This window comes from Neoarius graeffei, chromosome 17, assembly GCF_027579695.1.
Source record: "Neoarius graeffei isolate fNeoGra1 chromosome 17, fNeoGra1.pri, whole genome shotgun sequence".
NCBI lineage: Eukaryota > Metazoa > Chordata > Actinopteri > Siluriformes > Ariidae > Neoarius > Neoarius graeffei.
Genome location: NC_083585.1, coordinates 730,738 through 748,264, shown reverse-complemented (window position 1 = coordinate 748,264; position 17,527 = coordinate 730,738). Strand labels below are relative to the sequence as shown.

Below are 17,527 nucleotides of genomic sequence, written 5' to 3'. Positions count from 1 at the left end.
ATGCTTACAGTACCTGGTATTCCTAGGCAGTCTCCCACTCAAGTACTAACCAGGCCCAACCCTGTTTAGCTTCTGAGATCAGACGGGATCAGGCGTTGTCAGAGTGGTTTGGCCATAAGCAACAGTTAGTAGGAAATGTGCGGTTTTCTTACCTTGCGAAATGTGTGCCTTGCCTTGCCTTGTGACCAGAAGGAAAATTCACAGAAGGAAAACTCAAACACATTTCTGCAAGAAGACAAAATAAAATGCCTACAGTACCTGGTATTCCGAGGCAGTCTTCCACTCAAGTACTAACCAGGCACAACCCTGTTTAGCTTCTGAGATCAGACGGGATCAGGCGTTGTCAGAGTGGTTTGGCCGTAAGTGACAGTTAGTTGGAAATGTGCGGTTTTCTTACCTTGCGAAATGTGTACCTTGCCTTGCCTTGCCTTGCGACCAGAAGGAAAATTCACAGAAGGAAAACTCAAACACATTTCTGCAAGAAGACAAAATAAAATGCTTACAGTACCTGGTATTCCGAGGCAGTCTCCCACTCAAGTACTAACCAGGCCCAACCCTGTTTAGCTTCTGAGATCAGACAGGATCAGGCGTTGTCAGAGTGGTTTGGCCGTAAGCGACAGTTAGTTGGAAATGTGCGGTTTTCTTACCTTGCGAAATGTTTGCCTTGCCTTGCCTTGCCTTGCGACCAGAAGGAAAATTCACAGAAGGAAAATTCAAACACATTTCTGCAAGAATACAAAATAAAATGCTTACAGTACCTGGTATTCCTAGGCAGTCTCCCACTCAAGTACTAACCAGGCCCAACCCGGTTTAGCTTCTGAGATCAGACGGGATCAGGCGTTGTCAGAGTGGTTTGGCCGTAAGCAACAATTAGCTGGAAATGTGCGGTTTTCTTACCTTGCGAAATGTGTGCCTTGCCTTGCCTTGCCTTGCCTTGCGACCAGAAGGAAAATTCACAGAAGGAAAATTCAAACACATTTCTGCAAGAAGACAAAATAAAATGCTTACAGTACCTGGTATTCCTAGGCAGTCTCCCACTCAAGTACTAACCAGGCCCAACCCGGTTTAGCTTCTGAGATCAGACGGGATCAGGCGTTGTCAGAGTGGTTTGGCCGTAAGCGACAATTAGCTGGAAATGTGCGGTTTTCTTACCTTGCGAAATGTGTGCCTTGCCTTGCCTTGCCTTGCGACCAGAAGGAAAATTCACAGAAGGAAAATTCAAACACATTTCTGCAAGAAGACAAAATAAAATGCTTACAGTACCTGGTATTCCTAGGCAGTCTCCCACTCAAGTACTAACCAGGCCCAACCCGGTTTAGCTTCTGAGATCAGACAGGATCAGGCGTTGTCAGAGTGGTTTGGCCGTAAGCGACAGTTAGCTGGAAATGTGCGGTTTTCTTACCTTGCGAAATGTTTGCCTTGCCTTGCCTTGCCTTGCGACCAGAAGGAAAATTCACAGAAGGAAAATTCAAACACATTTCTGCAAGAATACAAAATAAAATGCTTACAGTACCTGGTATTCCTAGGCAGTCTCCCACTCAAGTACTAACCAGGCCCAACCCGGTTTAGCTTCTGAGATCAGACGGGATCAGGCGTTGTCAGAGTGGTTTGGCCGTAAGCGACAATTAGCTGGAAATGTGCGGTTTTCTTACCTTGCGAAATGTGTGCCTTGCCTTGCCTTGCCTTGCGACCAGAAGGAAAATTCACAGAAGGAAAATTCAAACACATTTCTGCAAGAAGACAAAATAAAATGCTTACAGTACCTGGTATTCCTAGGCAGTCTCCCACTCAAGTACTAACCAGGCCCAACCCTGTTTAGCTTCTGAGATCAGACGGGATCAGGCGTTGTCAGAGTGGTTTGGCCATAAGCAACAGTTAGTAGGAAATGTGCGGTTTTCTTACCTTGCGAAATGTGTGCCTTGCCTTGCCTTGTGACCAGAAGGAAAATTCACAGAAGGAAAACTCAAACACATTTCTGCAAGAAGACAAAATAAAATGCCTACAGTACCTGGTATTCCGAGGCAGTCTTCCACTCAAGTACTAACCAGGCACAACCCTGTTTAGCTTCTGAGATCAGACGGGATCAGGCGTTGTCAGAGTGGTTTGGCCGTAAGCGACAATTAGCTGGAAATGTGCGGTTTTCTTACCTTGCGAAATGTGTGCCTTGCCTTGCCTTGCCTTGCCTTGCGACCAGAAGGAAAATTCACAGAAGGAAAATTCAAACACATTTCTGCAAGAAGACAAAATAAAATGCTTACAGTACCTGGTATTCCTAGGCAGTCTCCCACTCAAGTACTAACCAGGCCCAACCCTGTTTAGCTTCTGAGATCAGACGGGATCAGGCGTTGTCAGAGTGGTTTGGCCGAAAGCGACAGTTAGTTGGAAATGTGCGGTTTTCTTACCTTGCGAAATGTGTACCTTGCCTTGCCTTGCCTTGCGACCAGAAGGAAAATTCACAGAAGGAAAACTCAAACACATTTCTGCAAGAAGACAAAATAAAATGCTTACAGTACCTGGTATTCCGAGGCAGTCTCCCACTCAAGTACTAACCAGGCCCAACCCTGTTTAGCTTCTGAGATCAGACAGGATCAGGCGTTGTCAGAGTGGTTTGGCCGTAAGCGACAGTTAGTTGGAAATGTGCGGTTTTCTTACCTTGCGAAATGTTTGCCTTGCCTTGCCTTGCCTTGCCTTGCGACCAGAAGGAAAATTCACAGAAGGAAAATTCAAACACATTTCTGCAAGAAGACAAAATAAAATGCTTACAGTACCTGGTATTCCTAGGCAGTCTCCCAATCAAGTACTAACCAGGCCCAACCCGGTTTAGCTTCTGAGATCAGACGGGATCAGGCGTTGTCAGAGTGGTTTGGCCGTAAGCGACAGTTAGTTGGAAATGTGCGGTTTTCTTACCTTGCGAAATGTGTGCCTTGCCTTGCCTTGCGACCAGAAGGAAAATTCACAGAAGGAAAATTCAAACACATTTCTGCAAGAAGACAAAATAAAATGCTTACAGTACCTGGTATTCCTAGGCAGTCTCCCACTCAAGTACTAACCAGGCCCAACCCTGTTTAGCTTCTGAGATCAGACGGGATCAGGCGTTGTCAGAGTGGTTTGGCCATAAGCAACAGTTAGTAGGAAATGTGCGGTTTTCTTACCTTGCGAAATGTGTGCCTTGCCTTGCCTTGTGACCAGAAGGAAAATTCACAGAAGGAAAACTCAAACACATTTCTGCAAGAAGACAAAATAAAATGCCTACAGTACCTGGTATTCCGAGGCAGTCTTCCACTCAAGTACTAACCAGGCACAACCCTGTTTAGCTTCTGAGATCAGACGGGATCAGGCGTTGTCAGAGTGGTTTGGCCGTAAGCGACAGTTAGTTGGAAATGTGCGGTTTTCTTACCTTGCGAAATGTTTGCCTTGCCTTGCCTTGCCTTGCGACCAGAAGGAAAATTCACAGAAGGAAAATTCAAACACATTTCTGCAAGAATACAAAATAAAATGCTTACAGTACCTGGTATTCCTAGGCAGTCTCCCACTCAAGTACTAACCAGGCCCAACCCGGTTTAGCTTCTGAGATCAGACGGGATCAGGCGTTGTCAGAGTGGTTTGGCCGTAAGCGACAATTAGCTGGAAATGTGCGGTTTTCTTACCTTGCGAAATGTGTGCCTTGCCTTGCCTTGCCTTGCCTTGCGACCAGAAGGAAAATTCACAGAAGGAAAATTCAAACACATTTCTGCAAGAAGACAAAATAAAATGCTTACAGTACCTGGTATTCCTAGGCAGTCTCCCACTCAAGTACTAACCAGGCCCAACCCGGTTTAGCTTCTGAGATCAGACGGGATCAGGCGTTGTCAGAGTGGTTTGGCCGTAAGCGACAATTAGCTGGAAATGTGCGGTTTTCTTACCTTGCGAAATGTGTGCCTTGCCTTGCCTTGCGACCAGAAGGAAAATTCACAGAAGGAAAATTCAAACACATTTCTGCAAGAAGACAAATTAAAATGCTTACAGTACCTGGTATTCCTAGGCAGTCTCCCACTCAAGTACTAACCAGGCCCAACCCGGTTTAGCTTCTGAGATCAGACGGGATCAGGCGTTGTCAGAGTGGTTTGGCCGTAAGCGACAGTTAGTTGGAAATGTGCGGTTTTCTTACCTTGCGAAATGTGTACCTTGCCTTGCCTTGCCTTGCGACCAGAAGGAAAATTCACAGAAGGAAAACTCAAACACATTTCTGCAAGAAGACAAAATAAAATGCTTACAGTACCTGGTATTCCGAGGCAGTCTCCCACTCAAGTACTAACCAGGCCCAACCCTGTTTAGCTTCTGAGATCAGACGGGATCAGGCGTTGTCAGAGTGGTTTGGCCGTAAGCGACAGTTAGTTGGAAATGTGCGGTTTTCTTACCTTGCGAAATGTTTGCCTTGCCTTGCCTTGCCTTGCGACCAGAAGGAAAATTCACAGAAGGAAAATTCAAACACATTTCTGCAAGAAGACAAAATAAAATGCTTACAGTACCTGGTATTCCTAGGCAGTCTCCCACTCAAGTACTAACCAGGCCCAACCCTGTTTAGCTTCTGAGATCAGACGGGATCAGGCGTTGTCAGAGTGGTTTGGCCGTAAGCGACAGTTAGTTGGAAATGTGCGGTTTTCTTACCTTGCGAAATGTGTACCTTGCCTTGCCTTGCCTTGCGACCAGAAGGAAAATTCACAGAAGGAAAACTCAAACACATTTCTGCAAGAAGACAAAATAAAATGCTTACAGTACCTGGTATTCCTAGGCAGTCTCCCACTCAAGTACTAACCAGGCCCAACCCTGTTTAGCTTCTGAGATCAGACGGGATCAGGCGTTGTCAGAGTGGTTTGGCCGTAAGCGACAGTTAGTTGGAAATGTGCGGTTTTCTTACCTTGCGAAATGTGTACCTTGCCTTGCCTTGCGACCAGAAGGAAAATTCACAGAAGGAAAACTCAAACACATTTCTGCAAGAAGACAAAATAAAATGCTTACAGTACCTGGTATTCCGAGGCAGTCTCCCACTCAAGTACTAACCAGGCCCAACCCTGTTTAGCTTCTGAGATCAGACAGGATCAGGCGTTGTCAGAGTGGTTTGGCCGTAAGCGACAGTTAGTTGGAAATGTGCGGTTTTCTTACCTTGCGAAATGTTTGCCTTGCCTTGCCTTGCCTTGCGACCAGAAGGAAAATTCACAGAAGGAAAATTCAAACACATTTCTGCAAGAATACAAAATAAAATGCTTACAGTACCTGGTATTCCTAGGCAGTCTCCCACTCAAGTACTAACCAGGCCCAACCCGGTTTAGCTTCTGAGATCAGACGGGATCAGGCGTTGTCAGAGTGGTTTGGCCGTAAGCGACAATTAGCTGGAAATGTGCGGTTTTCTTACCTTGCGAAATGTGTGCCTTGCCTTGCCTTGCCTTGCCTTGCGACCAGAAGGAAAATTCACAGAAGGAAAATTCAAACACATTTCTGCAAGAAGACAAAATAAAATGCTTACAGTACCTGGTATTCCTAGGCAGTCTCCCACTCAAGTACTAACCAGGCCCAACCCTGTTTAGCTTCTGAGATCAGACGGGATCAGGCATTGTCAGAGTGGTTTGGCCGTAAGCGACAGTTAGTTGGAAATGTGCGGTTTTCTTACCTTGCGAAATGTGTACCTTGCCTTGCCTTGCCTTGCGACCAGAAGGAAAATTCACAGAAGGAAAACTCAAACACATTTCTGCAAGAAGACAAAATAAAATGCTTACAGTACCTGGTATTCCGAGGCAGTCTCCCACTCAAGTACTAACCAGGCCCAACCCTGTTTAGCTTCTGAGATCAGACAGGATCAGGCGTTGTCAGAGTGGTTTGGCCGTAAGCGACAGTTAGTTGGAAATGTGCGGTTTTCTTACCTTGCGAAATGTTTGCCTTGCCTTGCGACCAGAAGGAAAATTCACAGAAGGAAAATTCAAACACATTTCTGCAAGAATACAAAATAAAATGCTTACAGTACCTGGTATTCCTAGGCAGTCTCCCACTCAAGTACTAACCAGGCCCAACCCGGTTTAGCTTCTGAGATCAGACGGGATCAGGCGTTGTCAGAGTGGTTTGGCCGTAAGCGACAATTAGCTGGAAATGTGCGGTTTTCTTACCTTGCGAAATGTGTGCCTTGCCTTGCCTTGCCTTGCCTTGCGACCAGAAGGAAAATTCACAGAAGGAAAATTCAAACACATTTCTGCAAGAAGACAAAATAAAATGCTTACAGTACCTGGTATTCCTAGGCAGTCTCCCACTCAAGTACTAACCAGGCCCAACCCTGTTTAGCTTCTGAGATCAGACGGGATCAGGCGTTGTCAGAGTGGTTTGGCCGTAAGCGACAGTTAGTTGGAAATGTGCGGTTTTCTTACCTTGCGAAATGTGTACCTTGCCTTGCCTTGCCTTGCGACCAGAAGGAAAATTCACAGAAGGAAAACTCAAACACATTTCTGCAAGAAGACAAAACAAAATGCTTACAGTACCTGGTATTCCGAGGCAGTCTCCCACTCAAGTACTAACCAGGCCCAACCCTGTTTAGCTTCTGAGATCAGACAGGATCAGGCGTTGTCAGAGTGGTTTGGCCGTAAGCGACAGTTAGTTGGAAATGTGCGGTTTTCTTACCTTGCGAAATGTTTGCCTTGCCTTGCCTTGCCTTGCGACCAGAAGGAAAATTCACAGAAGGAAAATTCAAACACATTTCTGCAAGAAGACAAAATAAAATGCTTACAGTACCTGGTATTCCTAGGCAGTCTCCCAATCAAGTACTAACCAGGCCCAACCCGGTTTAGCTTCTGAGATCAGACGGGATCAGGCGTTGTCAGAGTGGTTTGGCCGTAAGCGACAGTTAGTTGGAAATGTGCGGTTTTCTTACCTTGCGAAATGTGTGCCTTGCCTTGCCTTGCCTTGCGACCAGAAGGAAAATTCACAGAAGGAAAATTCAAACACATTTCTGCAAGAAGACAAAATAAAACGCTTACAGTACCTGGTATTCCTAGGCAGTCTCCCACTCAAGTACTAACCAGGCCCAACCCTGTTTAGCTTCTGAGATCAGACAGGATCAGGCGTTGTCAGAGTGGTTTGGCCATAAGCAACAGTTAGTAGGAAATGTGCGGTTTTCTTACCTTGCGAAATGTGTGCCTTGCCTTGCCTTGCGACCAGAAGGAAAATTCACAGAAGGAAAATTCAAACACATTTCTGCAAGAAGACAAAATAAAATGCTTACAGTACCTGGTATTCCTAGGCAGTCTCCCACTCAAGTACTAACCAGGCCCAACCCTGTTTAGCTTCTGAGATCAGACGGGATCAGGCGTTGTCAGAGTGGTTTGGCCGTAAGCGACAGTTAGTTGGAAATGTGCGGTTTTCTTACCTTGCGAAATGTGTACCTTGCCTTGCCTTGCCTTGCGACCAGAAGGAAAATTCACAGAAGGAAAACTCAAACACATTTCTGCAAGAAGACAAAATAAAATGCTTACAGTACCTGGTATTCCGAGGCAGTCTCCCACTCAAGTACTAACCAGGCCCAACCCTGTTTAGCTTCTGAGATCAGACAGGATCAGGCGTTGTCAGAGTGGTTTGGCCGTAAGCGACAGTTAGTTGGAAATGTGCGGTTTTCTTACCTTGCGAAATGTTTGCCTTGCCTTGCCTTGCCTTGCCTTGCCTTGCGACCAGAAGGAAAATTCACAGAAGGAAAATTCAAACACATTTCTGCAAGAATACAAAATAAAATGCTTACAGTACCTGGTATTCCTAGGCAGTCTCCCACTCAAGTACTAACCAGGCCCAACCCGGTTTAGCTTCTGAGATCAGACGGGATCAGGCGTTGTCAGAGTGGTTTGGCCGTAAGCGACAATTAGCTGGAAATGTGCGGTTTTCTTACCTTGCGAAATGTGTGCCTTGCCTTGCCTTGCCTTGCCTTGCGACCAGAAGGAAAATTCACAGAAGGAAAATTCAAACACATTTCTGCAAGAAGACAAAATAAAATGCTTACAGTACCTGGTATTCCTAGGCAGTCTCCCACTCAAGTACTAACCAGGCCCAACCCGGTTTAGCTTCTGAGATCAGACGGGATCAGGCGTTGTCAGAGTGGTTTGGCCGTAAGCGACAATTAGCTGGAAATGTGCGGTTTTCTTACCTTGCGAAATGTGTGCCTTGCCTTGCCTTGCCTTGCGACCAGAAGGAAAATTCACAGAAGGAAAATTCAAACACATTTCTGCAAGAAGACAAAATAAAATGCTTACAGTACCTGGTATTCCTAGGCAGTCTCCCACTCAAGTACTAACCAGGCCCAACCCTGTTTAGCTTCTGAGATCAGACGGGATCAGGCGTTGTCAGAGTGGTTTGGCCGTAAGCGACAGTTAGTTGGAAATGTGCGGTTTTCTTACCTTGCGAAATGTGTACCTTGCCTTGCCTTGCCTTGCGACCAGAAGGAAAATTCACAGAAGGAAAACTCAAACACATTTCTGCAAGAAGACAAAATAAAATGCTTACAGTACCTGGTATTCCGAGGCAGTCTCCCACTCAAGTACTAACCAGGCCCAACCCTGTTTAGCTTCTGAGATCAGACAGGATCAGGCGTTGTCAGAGTGGTTTGGCCGTAAGCGACAGTTAGTTGGAAATGTGCGGTTTTCTTACCTTGCGAAATGTTTGCCTTGCCTTGCCTTGCGACCAGAAGGAAAATTCACAGAAGGAAAATTCAAACACATTTCTGCAAGAAGACAAAATAAAATGCTTACAGTACCTGGTATTCCTAGGCAGTCTCCCACTCAAGTACTAACCAGGCCCAACCCGGTTTAGCTTCTGAGATCAGACGGGATCAGGCGTTGTCAGAGTGGTTTGGCCGTAAGCGACAATTAGCTGGAAATGTGCGGTTTTCTTACCTTGCGAAATGTGTGCCTTGCCTTGCCTTGCCTTGCCTTGCGACCAGAAGGAAAATTCACAGAAGGAAAATTCAAACACATTTCTGCAAGAAGACAAAATAAAATGCTTACAGTACCTGGTATTCTTAGGCAGTCTCCCACTCAAGTACTAACCAGGCCCAACCCTGTTTAGCTTCTGAGATCAGACGGGATCAGGCGTTGTCAGAGTGGTTTGGCCGTAAGCGACAGTTAGTTGGAAATGTGCGGTTTTCTTACCTTGCGAAATGTGTACCTTGCCTTGCCTTGCCTTGCGACCAGAAGGAAAATTCACAGAAGGAAAACTCAAACACATTTCTGCAAGAAGACAAAATAAAATGCTTACAGTACCTGGTATTCCGAGGCAGTCTCCCACTCAAGTACTAACCAGGCCCAACCCTGTTTAGCTTCTGAGATCAGACAGGATCAGGCGTTGTCAGAGTGGTTTGGCCGTAAGCGACAGTTAGTTGGAAATGTGCGGTTTTCTTACCTTGCGAAATGTTTGCCTTGCCTTGCCTTGCCTTGCGACCAGAAGGAAAATTCACAGAAGGAAAATTCAAACACATTTCTGCAAGAATACAAAATAAAATGCTTACAGTACCTGGTATTCCTAGGCAGTCTCCCACTCAAGTACTAACCAGGCCCAACCCGGTTTAGCTTCTGAGATCAGACGGGATCAGGCGTTGTCAGAGTGGTTTGGCCGTAAGCGACAATTAGCTGGAAATGTGCGGTTTTCTTACCTTGCGAAATGTGTGCCTTGCCTTGCCTTGCCTTGCGACCAGAAGGAAAATTCACAGAAGGAAAATTCAAACACATTTCTGCAAGAAGACAAAATAAAATGCTTACAGTACCTGGTATTCCTAGGCAGTCTCCCACTCAAGTACTAACCAGGCCCAACCCGGTTTAGCTTCTGAGATCAGACGGGATCAGGCGTTGTCAGAGTGGTTTGGCCGTAAGCGACAATTAGCTGGAAATGTGCGGTTTTCTTACCTTGCGAAATGTGTGCCTTGCCTTGCCTTGCCTTGCCTTGCGACCAGAAGGAAAATTCACAGAAGGAAAATTCAAACACATTTCTGCAAGAAGACAAAATAAAATGCTTACAGTACCTGGTATTCCTAGGCAGTCTCCCACTCAAGTACTAACCAGGCCCAACCCTGTTTAGCTTCTGAGATCAGACGGGATCAGGCGTTGTCAGAGTGGTTTGGCCGTAAGCGACAGTTAGCTGGAAATGTGCGGTTTTCTTACCTTGCGAAATGTGTACCTTGCCTTGCCTTGCCTTGCGACCAGAAGGAAAATTCACAGAAGGAAAACTCAAACACATTTCTGCAAGAAGACAAAATAAAATGCTTACAGTACCTGGCATTCCAAGGCAGTCTCCCACTCAAGTACTAACCAGGCACAACCCTGTTTAGCTTCTGAGATCAGACAGGATCAGGCGTTGTCAGAGTGGTTTGGCCGTAAGCGACAGTTAGCTGGAAATGTGCGGTTTTCTTACCTTGCGAAATGTTTGCCTTGCCTTGCCTTGCCTTGCCTTGCGACCAGAAGGAAAATTCACAGAAGGAAAATTCAAACACATTTCTGCAAGAAGACAAAATAAAATGCTTACAGTACCTGGTATTCCTAGGCAGTCTCCCACTCAAGTACTAACCAGGCCCAACCCGGTTTAGCTTCTGAGATCAGACGGGATCAGGCGTTGTCAGAGTGGTTTGGCCGTAAGCGACAGTTAGTTGGAAATGTGCGGTTTTCTTACCTTGCGAAATGTGTGCCTTGCCTTGCCTTGCCTTGCGACCAGAAGGAAAATTCACAGAAGGAAAACTCAAACACATTTCTGCAAGAAGACAAAATAAAATGCTTACAGTACCTGGTATTCCTAGGCAGTCTCCCACTCAAGTACTAACCAGGCCCAACCCGGTTTAGCTTCTGAGATCAGACGGGATCAGGCGTTGTCAGAGTGGTTTGGCCGTAAGCGACAGTTAGTTGGAAATGTGCGGTTTTCTTACCTTGCGAAATGTGTGCCTTGCCTTGCCTTGCCTTGCGACCAGAAGGAAAATTCACAGAAGGAAAATTCAAACACATTTCTGCAAGAAGACAAAATAAAATGCTTACAGTACCTGGTATTCCTAGGCAGTCTCCCACTCAAGTACTAACCAGGCCCAACCCTGTTTAGCTTCTGAGATCAGACGGGATCAGGCGTTGTCAGAGTGGTTTGGCCGTAAGCGACAGTTAGTTGGAAATGTGCGGTTTTCTTACCTTGCGAAATGTGCGCCTTGCCTTGCCTTGCCTTGCCTTGCCTTGCGACCAGAAGGAAAATTCACAGAAGGAAAATTCAAACACATTTCTGCAAGAAGACAAAATAAAATGCTTACAGTACCTGGTATTCCTAGGCAGTCTCCCACTCAAGTACTAACCAGGCCCAACCCGGTTTAGCTTCTGAGATCAGACGGGATCAGGCGTTGTCAGAGTGGTTTGGCCGTAAGCGACAATTAGCTGGAAATGTGTGGTTTTCTTACCTTGCGAAATGTGTGCCTTGCCTTGCCTTGCCTTGCCTTGCGACCAGAAGGAAAATTCACAGAAGGAAAATTCAAACACATTTCTGCAAGAAGACAAAATAAAATGCTTACAGTACCTGGTATTCCTAGGCAGTCTCCCACTCAAGTACTAACCAGGCCCAACCCTGTTTAGCTTCTGAGATCAGACGGGATCAGGCGTTGTCAGAGTGGTTTGGCCGTAAGCGACAGTTAGTTGGAAATGTGCGGTTTTCTTACCTTGCGAAATGTGTACCTTGCCTTGCCTTGCCTTGCGACCAGAAGGAAAATTCACAGAAGGAAAACTCAAACACATTTCTGCAAGAAGACAAAATAAAATGCTTACAGTACCTGGTATTCCGAGGCAGTCTCCCACTCAAGTACTAACCAGGCCCAACCCTGTTTAGCTTCTGAGATCAGACAGGATCAGGCGTTGTCAGAGTGGTTTGGCCGTAAGCGACAGTTAGTTGGAAATGTGCGGTTTTCTTACCTTGCGAAATGTTTGCCTTGCCTTGCCTTGCCTTGCGACCAGAAGGAAAATTCACAGAAGGAAAATTCAAACACATTTCTGCAAGAAGACAAAATAAAATGCTTACAGTACCTGGTATTCCTAGGCAGTCTCCCAATCAAGTACTAACCAGGCCCAACCCGGTTTAGCTTCTGAGATCAGACGGGATCAGGCGTTGTCAGAGTGGTTTGGCCGTAAGCGACAGTTAGTTGGAAATGTGCGGTTTTCTTACCTTGCGAAATGTGTGCCTTGCCTTGCCTTGCCTTGCGACCAGAAGGAAAATTCACAGAAGGAAAATTCAAACACATTTCTGCAAGAAGACAAAATAAAATGCTTACAGTACCTGGTATTCCTAGGCAGTCTCCCACTCAAGTACTAACCAGGCCCAACCCGGTTTAGCTTCTGAGATCAGACGGGATCAGGCGTTGTCAGAGTGGTTTGGCCGTAAGCGACAATTAGCTGGAAATGTGCGGTTTTCTTACCTTGCGAAATGTGTACCTTGCCTTGCCTTGCCTTGCGACCAGAAGGAAAATTCACAGAAGGAAAACTCAAACACATTTCTGCAAGAAGACAAAATAAAATGCTTACAGTACCTGGTATTCCAAGGCAGTCTCCCACTCAAGTACTAACCAGGCACAACCCTGTTTAGCTTCTGAGATCAGACAGGATCAGGCGTTGTCAGAGTGGTTTGGCCATAAGCGACAGTTAGCTGGAAATGTGCGGTTTTCTTACCTTGCGAAATGTTTGCCTTGCCTTGCCTTGCCTTGCCTTGCGACCAGAAGGAAAATTCACAGAAGGAAAATTCAAACACATTTCTGCAAGAAGACAAAATAAAATGCTTACAGTACCTGGTATTCCTAGGCAGTCTCCCACTCAAGTACTAACCAGGCCCAACCCGGTTTAGCTTCTGAGATCAGACGGGATCAGGCGTTGTCAGAGTGGTTTGGCCGTAAGCGACAGTTAGCTGGAAATGTGCGGTTTTCTTACCTTGCGAAATGTTTGCCTTGCCTTGCCTTGCCTTGCCTTGCGACCAGAAGGAAAATTCACAGAAGGAAAATTCAAACACATTTCTGCAAGAAGACAAAATAAAATGCCTACAGTACCTGGTATTCCTAGGCAGTCTCCCACTCAAGTACTAACCAGGCCCAACCCTGTTTAGCTTCTGAGATCAGACGGGATCAGGCGTTGTCAGAGTGGTTTGGCCGTAAGCGACAGTTAGTTGGAAATGTGCGGTTTTCTTACCTTGCGAAATGTGTGCCTTGCCTTGCCTTGCCTTGCGACCAGAAGGAAAATTCACAGAAGGAAAACTCAAACACATTTCTGCAAGAAGACAAAATAAAATGCTTACAGTACCTGGTATTCCTAGGCAGTCTCCCACTCAAGTACTAACCAGGCCCAACCCGGTTTAGCTTCTGAGATCAGACGGGATCAGGCGTTGTCAGAGTGGTTTGGCCGTAAGCGACAGTTAGTTGGAAATGTGCGGTTTTCTTACCTTGCGAAATGTGTGCCTTGCCTTGCCTTGCCTTGCGACCAGAAGGAAAATTCACAGAAGGAAAATTCAAACACATTTCTGCAAGAAGACAAAATAAAATGCTTACAGTACCTGGTATTCCTAGGCAGTCTCCCACTCAAGTACTAACCAGGCCCAACCCTGTTTAGCTTCTGAGATCAGACGGGATCAGGCGTTGTCAGAGTGGTTTGGCTGTAAGCGACAGTTAGTTGGAAATGTGCGGTTTTCTTACCTTGCGAAATGTGCGCCTTGCCTTGCCTTGCCTTGCCTTGCCTTGCCTTGCCTTGCGACCAGAAGGAAAATTCACAGAAGGAAAATTCAAACACATTTCTGCAAGAAGACAAAATAAAATGCTTACAGTACCTGGTATTCCTAGGCAGTCTCCCACTCAAGTACTAACCAGGCCCAACCCGGTTTAGCTTCTGAGATCAGACGGGATCAGGCGTTGTCAGAGTGGTTTGGCCGTAAGCGACAATTAGCTGGAAATGTGCGGTTTTCTTACCTTGCGAAATGTGTGCCTTGCCTTGCCTTGCCTTGCCTTGCGACCAGAAGGAAAATTCACAGAAGGAAAATTCAAACACATTTCTGCAAGAAGACAAAATAAAATGCTTACAGTACCTGGTATTCCTAGGCAGTCTCCCACTCAAGTACTAACCAGGCCCAACCCTGTTTAGCTTCTGAGATCAGACGGGATCAGGCGTTGTCAGAGTGGTTTGGCCGTAAGCGACAGTTAGTTGGAAATGTGCGGTTTTCTTACCTTGCGAAATGTGTACCTTGCCTTGCCTTGCCTTGCGACCAGAAGGAAAATTCACAGAAGGAAAACTCAAACACATTTCTGCAAGAAGACAAAATAAAATGCTTACAGTACCTGGTATTCCAAGGCAGTCTCCCACTCAAGTACTAACCAGGCCCAACCCTGTTTAGCTTCTGAGATCAGACAGGATCAGGCGTTGTCAGAGTGGTTTGGCCGTAAGCGACAGTTAGTTGGAAATGTGCGGTTTTCTTACCTTGCGAAATGTGTGCCTTGCCTTGCCTTGCCTTGCGACCAGAAGGAAAATTCACAGAAGGAAAATTCAAACACATTTCTGCAAGAATACAAAATAAAATGCTTACAGTACCTGGTATTCCTAGGCAGTCTCCCACTCAAGTACTAACCAGGCCCAACCCGGTTTAGCTTCTGAGATCAGACGGGATCAGGCGTTGTCAGAGTGGTTTGGCCGTAAGCGACAATTAGCTGGAAATGTGCGGTTTTCTTACCTTGCGAAATGTGTGCCTTGCCTTGCCTTGCCTTGCGACCAGAAGGAAAATTCACAGAAGGAAAACTCAAACACATTTCTGCAAGAAGACAAAATAAAATGCTTACAGTACCTGGTATTCCAAGGCAGTCTCCCACTCAAGTACTAACCAGGCACAACCCTGTTTAGCTTCTGAGATCAGACAGGATCAGGCGTTGTCAGAGTGGTTTGGCCGTAAGCGACAGCTGGAAATGTGCGGTTTTCTTACCTTGCGAAATGTTTGCCTTGCCTTGCCTTGCCTTGCCTTGCGACCAGAAGGAAAATTCACAGAAGGAAAATTCAAACACATTTCTGCAAGAAGACAAAATAAAATGCTTACAGTACCTGGTATTCCTAGGCAGTCTCCCACTCAAGTACTAACCAGGCCCAACCCGGTTTAGCTTCTGAGATCAGACGGGATCAGGCGTTGTCAGAGTGGTTTGGCCGTAAGCGACAGTTAGCTGGAAATGTGCGGTTTTCTTACCTTGCGAAATGTTTGCCTTGCCTTGCCTTGCCTTGCCTTGCGACCAGAAGGAAAATTCACAGAAGGAAAATTCAAACACATTTCTGCAAGAAGGCAAAATAAAATGCCTACAGTACCTGGTATTCCTAGGCAGTCTCCCACTCAAGTACTAACCAGGCCCAACCCTGTTTAGCTTCTGAGATCAGACGGGATCAGGCGTTGTCAGAGTGGTTTGGCCGTAAGCGACAGTTAGTTGGAAATGTGCGGTTTTCTTACCTTGCGAAATGTGTGCCTTGCCTTGCCTTGCCTTGCCTTGCGACCAGAAGGAAAATTCACAGAAGGAAAACTCAAACACATTTCTGCAAGAAGACAAAATAAAATGCTTACAGTACCTGGTATTCCTAGGCAGTCTCCCACTCAAGTACTAACCAGGCCCAACCCGGTTTAGCTTCTGAGATCAGACGGGATCAGGCGTTGTCAGAGTGGTTTGGCCGTAAGCGACAGTTAGTTGGAAATGTGCGGTTTTCTTACCTTGCGAAATGTTTGCCTTGCCTTGCCTTGCCTTGCGACCAGAAGGAAAATTCACAGAAGGAAAATTCAAACACATTTCTGCAAGAATACAAAATAAAATGCTTACAGTACCTGGTATTCCTAGGCAGTCTCCCACTCAAGTACTAACCAGGCCCAACCCGGTTTAGCTTCTGAGATCAGACGGGATCAGGCGTTGTCAGAGTGGTTTGGCCGTAAGCGACAGTTAGCTGGAAATGTGCGGTTTTCTTACCTTGCGAAATGTTTGCCTTGCCTTGCCTTGCCTTGCCTTGCGACCAGAAGGAAAATTCACAGAAGGAAAATTCAAACACATTTCTGCAAGAAGACAAAATAAAATGCCTACAGTACCTGGTATTCCTAGGCAGTCTCCCACTCAAGTACTAACCAGGCCCAACCCTGTTTAGCTTCTGAGATCAGACGGGATCAGGCGTTGTCAGAGTGGTTTGGCCGTAAGCGACAGTTAGTTGGAAATGTGCGGTTTTCTTACCTTGCGAAATGTGTGCCTTGCCTTGCCTTGCCTTGCGACCAGAAGGAAAATTCACAGAAGGAAAACTCAAACACATTTCTGCAAGAAGACAAAATAAAATGCTTACAGTACCTGGTATTCCTAGGCAGTCTCCCACTCAAGTACTAACCAGGCCCAACCCGGTTTAGCTTCTGAGATCAGACGGGATCAGGCGTTGTCAGAGTGGTTTGGCCGTAAGCGACAGTTAGTTGGAAATGTGCGGTTTTCTTACCTTGCGAAATGTGTGCCTTGCCTTGCCTTGCCTTGCGACCAGAAGGAAAATTCACAGAAGGAAAATTCAAACACATTTCTGCAAGAAGACAAAATAAAATGCTTACAGTACCTGGTATTCCTAGGCAGTCTCCCACTCAAGTACTAACCAGGCCCAACCCTGTTTAGCTTCTGAGATCAGACGGGATCAGGCGTTGTCAGAGTGGTTTGGCTGTAAGCGACAGTTAGTTGGAAATGTGCGGTTTTCTTACCTTGCGAAATGTGCGCCTTGCCTTGCCTTGCCTTGCCTTGCCTTGCGACCAGAAGGAAAATTCACAGAAGGAAAATTCAAACACATTTCTGCAAGAAGACAAAATAAAATGCTTACAGTACCTGGTATTCCTAGGCAGTCTCCCACTCAAGTACTAACCAGGCCCAACCCGGTTTAGCTTCTGACATCAGACGGGATCAGGCGTTGTCAGAGTGGTTTGGCCGTAAGCGACAATTAGCTGGAAATGTGCGGTTTTCTTACCTTGCGAAATGTGTGCCTTGCCTTGCCTTGCCTTGCCTTGCGACCAGAAGGAAAATTCACAGAAGGAAAATTCAAACACATTTCTGCAAGAAGACAAAATAAAATGCTTACAGTACCTGGTATTCCTAGGCAGTCTCCCACTCAAGTACTAACCAGGCCCAACCCTGTTTAGCTTCTGAGATCAGACGGGATCAGGCGTTGTCAGAGTGGTTTGGCCGTAAGCGACAGTTAGTTGGAAATGTGCGGTTTTCTTACCTTGCGAAATGTGTACCTTGCCTTGCCTTGCCTTGCGACCAGAAGGAAAATTCACAGAAGGAAAACTCAAACACATTTCTGCAAGAAGACAAAATAAAATGCTTACAGTACCTGGTATTCCGAGGCAGTCTCCCACTCAAGTACTAACCAGGCCCAACCCTGTTTAGCTTCTGAGATCAGACAGGATCAGGCGTTGTCAGAGTGGTTTGGCCGTAAGCGACAGTTAGTTGGAAATGTGCGGTTTTCTTACCTTGCGAAATGTTTGCCTTGCCTTGCCTTGCCTT

The 17,527-nt window shown here is 46.1% G+C and overlaps 22 non-coding genes and 48 pseudogenes across 22 annotated transcripts; all 70 read right to left on the bottom strand.

Annotated features, from left to right (window-relative positions):
- Nucleotide 1: 1 nt before the first annotated feature.
- On the bottom strand, nt 2-120 carry LOC132865275 (5S ribosomal RNA). The gene has a single exon (XR_009650432.1). It is a non-coding gene; the product is annotated as a 5S ribosomal RNA (ribosomal RNA).
- Nucleotides 121-246: 126 nt separating this feature from the next.
- LOC132865068 (5S ribosomal RNA) lies at nt 247-365 on the bottom strand (annotated as a pseudogene).
- Nucleotides 366-496: 131 nt separating this feature from the next.
- On the bottom strand, nt 497-615 carry LOC132864816 (5S ribosomal RNA; annotated as a pseudogene).
- A 131-nt stretch (nt 616-746) lies between these two features.
- On the bottom strand, nt 747-865 carry LOC132865403 (5S ribosomal RNA; annotated as a pseudogene).
- A 136-nt stretch (nt 866-1,001) lies between these two features.
- On the bottom strand, nt 1,002-1,120 carry LOC132865402 (5S ribosomal RNA; annotated as a pseudogene).
- Nucleotides 1,121-1,251: 131 nt separating this feature from the next.
- On the bottom strand, nt 1,252-1,370 carry LOC132865009 (5S ribosomal RNA; annotated as a pseudogene).
- Nucleotides 1,371-1,501: 131 nt separating this feature from the next.
- On the bottom strand, nt 1,502-1,620 carry LOC132865400 (5S ribosomal RNA; annotated as a pseudogene).
- A 131-nt stretch (nt 1,621-1,751) lies between these two features.
- LOC132865274 (5S ribosomal RNA) lies at nt 1,752-1,870 on the bottom strand. Its single transcript, XR_009650431.1, has one exon. It is a non-coding gene; the product is annotated as a 5S ribosomal RNA (ribosomal RNA).
- Nucleotides 1,871-1,996: 126 nt separating this feature from the next.
- On the bottom strand, nt 1,997-2,115 carry LOC132865050 (5S ribosomal RNA; annotated as a pseudogene).
- A 136-nt stretch (nt 2,116-2,251) lies between these two features.
- Nucleotides 2,252-2,370, bottom strand: LOC132865334 (5S ribosomal RNA). Its single transcript, XR_009650485.1, has one exon. It is a non-coding gene; the product is annotated as a 5S ribosomal RNA (ribosomal RNA).
- A 131-nt stretch (nt 2,371-2,501) lies between these two features.
- Nucleotides 2,502-2,620, bottom strand: LOC132865651 (5S ribosomal RNA; annotated as a pseudogene).
- Nucleotides 2,621-2,756: 136 nt separating this feature from the next.
- Nucleotides 2,757-2,875, bottom strand: LOC132864928 (5S ribosomal RNA; annotated as a pseudogene).
- A 126-nt stretch (nt 2,876-3,001) lies between these two features.
- Nucleotides 3,002-3,120, bottom strand: LOC132865273 (5S ribosomal RNA). Its single transcript, XR_009650430.1, has one exon. It is a non-coding gene; the product is annotated as a 5S ribosomal RNA (ribosomal RNA).
- A 126-nt stretch (nt 3,121-3,246) lies between these two features.
- Nucleotides 3,247-3,365, bottom strand: LOC132865049 (5S ribosomal RNA; annotated as a pseudogene).
- Nucleotides 3,366-3,496: 131 nt separating this feature from the next.
- LOC132865398 (5S ribosomal RNA) lies at nt 3,497-3,615 on the bottom strand (annotated as a pseudogene).
- Nucleotides 3,616-3,751: 136 nt separating this feature from the next.
- Nucleotides 3,752-3,870, bottom strand: LOC132865397 (5S ribosomal RNA; annotated as a pseudogene).
- A 126-nt stretch (nt 3,871-3,996) lies between these two features.
- LOC132865396 (5S ribosomal RNA) lies at nt 3,997-4,115 on the bottom strand (annotated as a pseudogene).
- Nucleotides 4,116-4,246: 131 nt separating this feature from the next.
- Nucleotides 4,247-4,365, bottom strand: LOC132865237 (5S ribosomal RNA). The gene has a single exon (XR_009650397.1). It is a non-coding gene; the product is annotated as a 5S ribosomal RNA (ribosomal RNA).
- A 131-nt stretch (nt 4,366-4,496) lies between these two features.
- On the bottom strand, nt 4,497-4,615 carry LOC132865315 (5S ribosomal RNA). The gene has a single exon (XR_009650468.1). It is a non-coding gene; the product is annotated as a 5S ribosomal RNA (ribosomal RNA).
- A 131-nt stretch (nt 4,616-4,746) lies between these two features.
- Nucleotides 4,747-4,865, bottom strand: LOC132865303 (5S ribosomal RNA). The gene has a single exon (XR_009650457.1). It is a non-coding gene; the product is annotated as a 5S ribosomal RNA (ribosomal RNA).
- A 126-nt stretch (nt 4,866-4,991) lies between these two features.
- Nucleotides 4,992-5,110, bottom strand: LOC132865650 (5S ribosomal RNA; annotated as a pseudogene).
- Nucleotides 5,111-5,241: 131 nt separating this feature from the next.
- Nucleotides 5,242-5,360, bottom strand: LOC132865395 (5S ribosomal RNA; annotated as a pseudogene).
- A 136-nt stretch (nt 5,361-5,496) lies between these two features.
- On the bottom strand, nt 5,497-5,615 carry LOC132865318 (5S ribosomal RNA). The gene has a single exon (XR_009650471.1). It is a non-coding gene; the product is annotated as a 5S ribosomal RNA (ribosomal RNA).
- Nucleotides 5,616-5,746: 131 nt separating this feature from the next.
- Nucleotides 5,747-5,865, bottom strand: LOC132865649 (5S ribosomal RNA; annotated as a pseudogene).
- Nucleotides 5,866-5,986: 121 nt separating this feature from the next.
- Nucleotides 5,987-6,105, bottom strand: LOC132865394 (5S ribosomal RNA; annotated as a pseudogene).
- Nucleotides 6,106-6,241: 136 nt separating this feature from the next.
- Nucleotides 6,242-6,360, bottom strand: LOC132865291 (5S ribosomal RNA). The gene has a single exon (XR_009650446.1). It is a non-coding gene; the product is annotated as a 5S ribosomal RNA (ribosomal RNA).
- A 131-nt stretch (nt 6,361-6,491) lies between these two features.
- Nucleotides 6,492-6,610, bottom strand: LOC132865648 (5S ribosomal RNA; annotated as a pseudogene).
- Nucleotides 6,611-6,741: 131 nt separating this feature from the next.
- LOC132864927 (5S ribosomal RNA) lies at nt 6,742-6,860 on the bottom strand (annotated as a pseudogene).
- A 131-nt stretch (nt 6,861-6,991) lies between these two features.
- Nucleotides 6,992-7,110, bottom strand: LOC132864984 (5S ribosomal RNA; annotated as a pseudogene).
- Nucleotides 7,111-7,236: 126 nt separating this feature from the next.
- On the bottom strand, nt 7,237-7,355 carry LOC132865279 (5S ribosomal RNA). Its single transcript, XR_009650435.1, has one exon. It is a non-coding gene; the product is annotated as a 5S ribosomal RNA (ribosomal RNA).
- Nucleotides 7,356-7,486: 131 nt separating this feature from the next.
- Nucleotides 7,487-7,605, bottom strand: LOC132865647 (5S ribosomal RNA; annotated as a pseudogene).
- Nucleotides 7,606-7,746: 141 nt separating this feature from the next.
- On the bottom strand, nt 7,747-7,865 carry LOC132865393 (5S ribosomal RNA; annotated as a pseudogene).
- A 136-nt stretch (nt 7,866-8,001) lies between these two features.
- On the bottom strand, nt 8,002-8,120 carry LOC132865392 (5S ribosomal RNA; annotated as a pseudogene).
- A 131-nt stretch (nt 8,121-8,251) lies between these two features.
- Nucleotides 8,252-8,370, bottom strand: LOC132865266 (5S ribosomal RNA). Its single transcript, XR_009650424.1, has one exon. It is a non-coding gene; the product is annotated as a 5S ribosomal RNA (ribosomal RNA).
- Nucleotides 8,371-8,501: 131 nt separating this feature from the next.
- LOC132865645 (5S ribosomal RNA) lies at nt 8,502-8,620 on the bottom strand (annotated as a pseudogene).
- Nucleotides 8,621-8,746: 126 nt separating this feature from the next.
- LOC132865391 (5S ribosomal RNA) lies at nt 8,747-8,865 on the bottom strand (annotated as a pseudogene).
- A 136-nt stretch (nt 8,866-9,001) lies between these two features.
- On the bottom strand, nt 9,002-9,120 carry LOC132865269 (5S ribosomal RNA). The gene has a single exon (XR_009650426.1). It is a non-coding gene; the product is annotated as a 5S ribosomal RNA (ribosomal RNA).
- Nucleotides 9,121-9,251: 131 nt separating this feature from the next.
- On the bottom strand, nt 9,252-9,370 carry LOC132865644 (5S ribosomal RNA; annotated as a pseudogene).
- Nucleotides 9,371-9,501: 131 nt separating this feature from the next.
- Nucleotides 9,502-9,620, bottom strand: LOC132865390 (5S ribosomal RNA; annotated as a pseudogene).
- A 131-nt stretch (nt 9,621-9,751) lies between these two features.
- Nucleotides 9,752-9,870, bottom strand: LOC132865387 (5S ribosomal RNA; annotated as a pseudogene).
- Nucleotides 9,871-10,006: 136 nt separating this feature from the next.
- LOC132865254 (5S ribosomal RNA) lies at nt 10,007-10,125 on the bottom strand. The gene has a single exon (XR_009650413.1). It is a non-coding gene; the product is annotated as a 5S ribosomal RNA (ribosomal RNA).
- Nucleotides 10,126-10,256: 131 nt separating this feature from the next.
- Nucleotides 10,257-10,375, bottom strand: LOC132865063 (5S ribosomal RNA; annotated as a pseudogene).
- Nucleotides 10,376-10,511: 136 nt separating this feature from the next.
- LOC132865386 (5S ribosomal RNA) lies at nt 10,512-10,630 on the bottom strand (annotated as a pseudogene).
- A 131-nt stretch (nt 10,631-10,761) lies between these two features.
- LOC132865385 (5S ribosomal RNA) lies at nt 10,762-10,880 on the bottom strand (annotated as a pseudogene).
- A 131-nt stretch (nt 10,881-11,011) lies between these two features.
- LOC132865242 (5S ribosomal RNA) lies at nt 11,012-11,130 on the bottom strand. Its single transcript, XR_009650402.1, has one exon. It is a non-coding gene; the product is annotated as a 5S ribosomal RNA (ribosomal RNA).
- A 141-nt stretch (nt 11,131-11,271) lies between these two features.
- Nucleotides 11,272-11,390, bottom strand: LOC132865384 (5S ribosomal RNA; annotated as a pseudogene).
- Nucleotides 11,391-11,526: 136 nt separating this feature from the next.
- Nucleotides 11,527-11,645, bottom strand: LOC132865230 (5S ribosomal RNA). The gene has a single exon (XR_009650391.1). It is a non-coding gene; the product is annotated as a 5S ribosomal RNA (ribosomal RNA).
- Nucleotides 11,646-11,776: 131 nt separating this feature from the next.
- LOC132865643 (5S ribosomal RNA) lies at nt 11,777-11,895 on the bottom strand (annotated as a pseudogene).
- Nucleotides 11,896-12,026: 131 nt separating this feature from the next.
- LOC132864926 (5S ribosomal RNA) lies at nt 12,027-12,145 on the bottom strand (annotated as a pseudogene).
- A 131-nt stretch (nt 12,146-12,276) lies between these two features.
- LOC132865383 (5S ribosomal RNA) lies at nt 12,277-12,395 on the bottom strand (annotated as a pseudogene).
- A 131-nt stretch (nt 12,396-12,526) lies between these two features.
- LOC132865059 (5S ribosomal RNA) lies at nt 12,527-12,645 on the bottom strand (annotated as a pseudogene).
- Nucleotides 12,646-12,781: 136 nt separating this feature from the next.
- On the bottom strand, nt 12,782-12,900 carry LOC132865382 (5S ribosomal RNA; annotated as a pseudogene).
- A 136-nt stretch (nt 12,901-13,036) lies between these two features.
- On the bottom strand, nt 13,037-13,155 carry LOC132865304 (5S ribosomal RNA). Its single transcript, XR_009650458.1, has one exon. It is a non-coding gene; the product is annotated as a 5S ribosomal RNA (ribosomal RNA).
- A 131-nt stretch (nt 13,156-13,286) lies between these two features.
- On the bottom strand, nt 13,287-13,405 carry LOC132865381 (5S ribosomal RNA; annotated as a pseudogene).
- A 131-nt stretch (nt 13,406-13,536) lies between these two features.
- Nucleotides 13,537-13,655, bottom strand: LOC132865221 (5S ribosomal RNA). The gene has a single exon (XR_009650383.1). It is a non-coding gene; the product is annotated as a 5S ribosomal RNA (ribosomal RNA).
- Nucleotides 13,656-13,806: 151 nt separating this feature from the next.
- LOC132865380 (5S ribosomal RNA) lies at nt 13,807-13,925 on the bottom strand (annotated as a pseudogene).
- Nucleotides 13,926-14,061: 136 nt separating this feature from the next.
- Nucleotides 14,062-14,180, bottom strand: LOC132865217 (5S ribosomal RNA). Its single transcript, XR_009650379.1, has one exon. It is a non-coding gene; the product is annotated as a 5S ribosomal RNA (ribosomal RNA).
- A 131-nt stretch (nt 14,181-14,311) lies between these two features.
- LOC132865626 (5S ribosomal RNA) lies at nt 14,312-14,430 on the bottom strand (annotated as a pseudogene).
- Nucleotides 14,431-14,561: 131 nt separating this feature from the next.
- Nucleotides 14,562-14,680, bottom strand: LOC132865379 (5S ribosomal RNA; annotated as a pseudogene).
- Nucleotides 14,681-14,811: 131 nt separating this feature from the next.
- On the bottom strand, nt 14,812-14,930 carry LOC132865039 (5S ribosomal RNA; annotated as a pseudogene).
- A 132-nt stretch (nt 14,931-15,062) lies between these two features.
- Nucleotides 15,063-15,181, bottom strand: LOC132865378 (5S ribosomal RNA; annotated as a pseudogene).
- A 136-nt stretch (nt 15,182-15,317) lies between these two features.
- LOC132865302 (5S ribosomal RNA) lies at nt 15,318-15,436 on the bottom strand. Its single transcript, XR_009650456.1, has one exon. It is a non-coding gene; the product is annotated as a 5S ribosomal RNA (ribosomal RNA).
- Nucleotides 15,437-15,572: 136 nt separating this feature from the next.
- LOC132865375 (5S ribosomal RNA) lies at nt 15,573-15,691 on the bottom strand (annotated as a pseudogene).
- Nucleotides 15,692-15,822: 131 nt separating this feature from the next.
- On the bottom strand, nt 15,823-15,941 carry LOC132865374 (5S ribosomal RNA; annotated as a pseudogene).
- A 136-nt stretch (nt 15,942-16,077) lies between these two features.
- LOC132865301 (5S ribosomal RNA) lies at nt 16,078-16,196 on the bottom strand. Its single transcript, XR_009650455.1, has one exon. It is a non-coding gene; the product is annotated as a 5S ribosomal RNA (ribosomal RNA).
- A 131-nt stretch (nt 16,197-16,327) lies between these two features.
- Nucleotides 16,328-16,446, bottom strand: LOC132865373 (5S ribosomal RNA; annotated as a pseudogene).
- Nucleotides 16,447-16,577: 131 nt separating this feature from the next.
- On the bottom strand, nt 16,578-16,696 carry LOC132865220 (5S ribosomal RNA). The gene has a single exon (XR_009650382.1). It is a non-coding gene; the product is annotated as a 5S ribosomal RNA (ribosomal RNA).
- A 141-nt stretch (nt 16,697-16,837) lies between these two features.
- LOC132865030 (5S ribosomal RNA) lies at nt 16,838-16,956 on the bottom strand (annotated as a pseudogene).
- A 136-nt stretch (nt 16,957-17,092) lies between these two features.
- LOC132865205 (5S ribosomal RNA) lies at nt 17,093-17,211 on the bottom strand. Its single transcript, XR_009650368.1, has one exon. It is a non-coding gene; the product is annotated as a 5S ribosomal RNA (ribosomal RNA).
- Nucleotides 17,212-17,342: 131 nt separating this feature from the next.
- Nucleotides 17,343-17,461, bottom strand: LOC132865641 (5S ribosomal RNA; annotated as a pseudogene).
- Nucleotides 17,462-17,527: the final 66 nt, after the last annotated feature.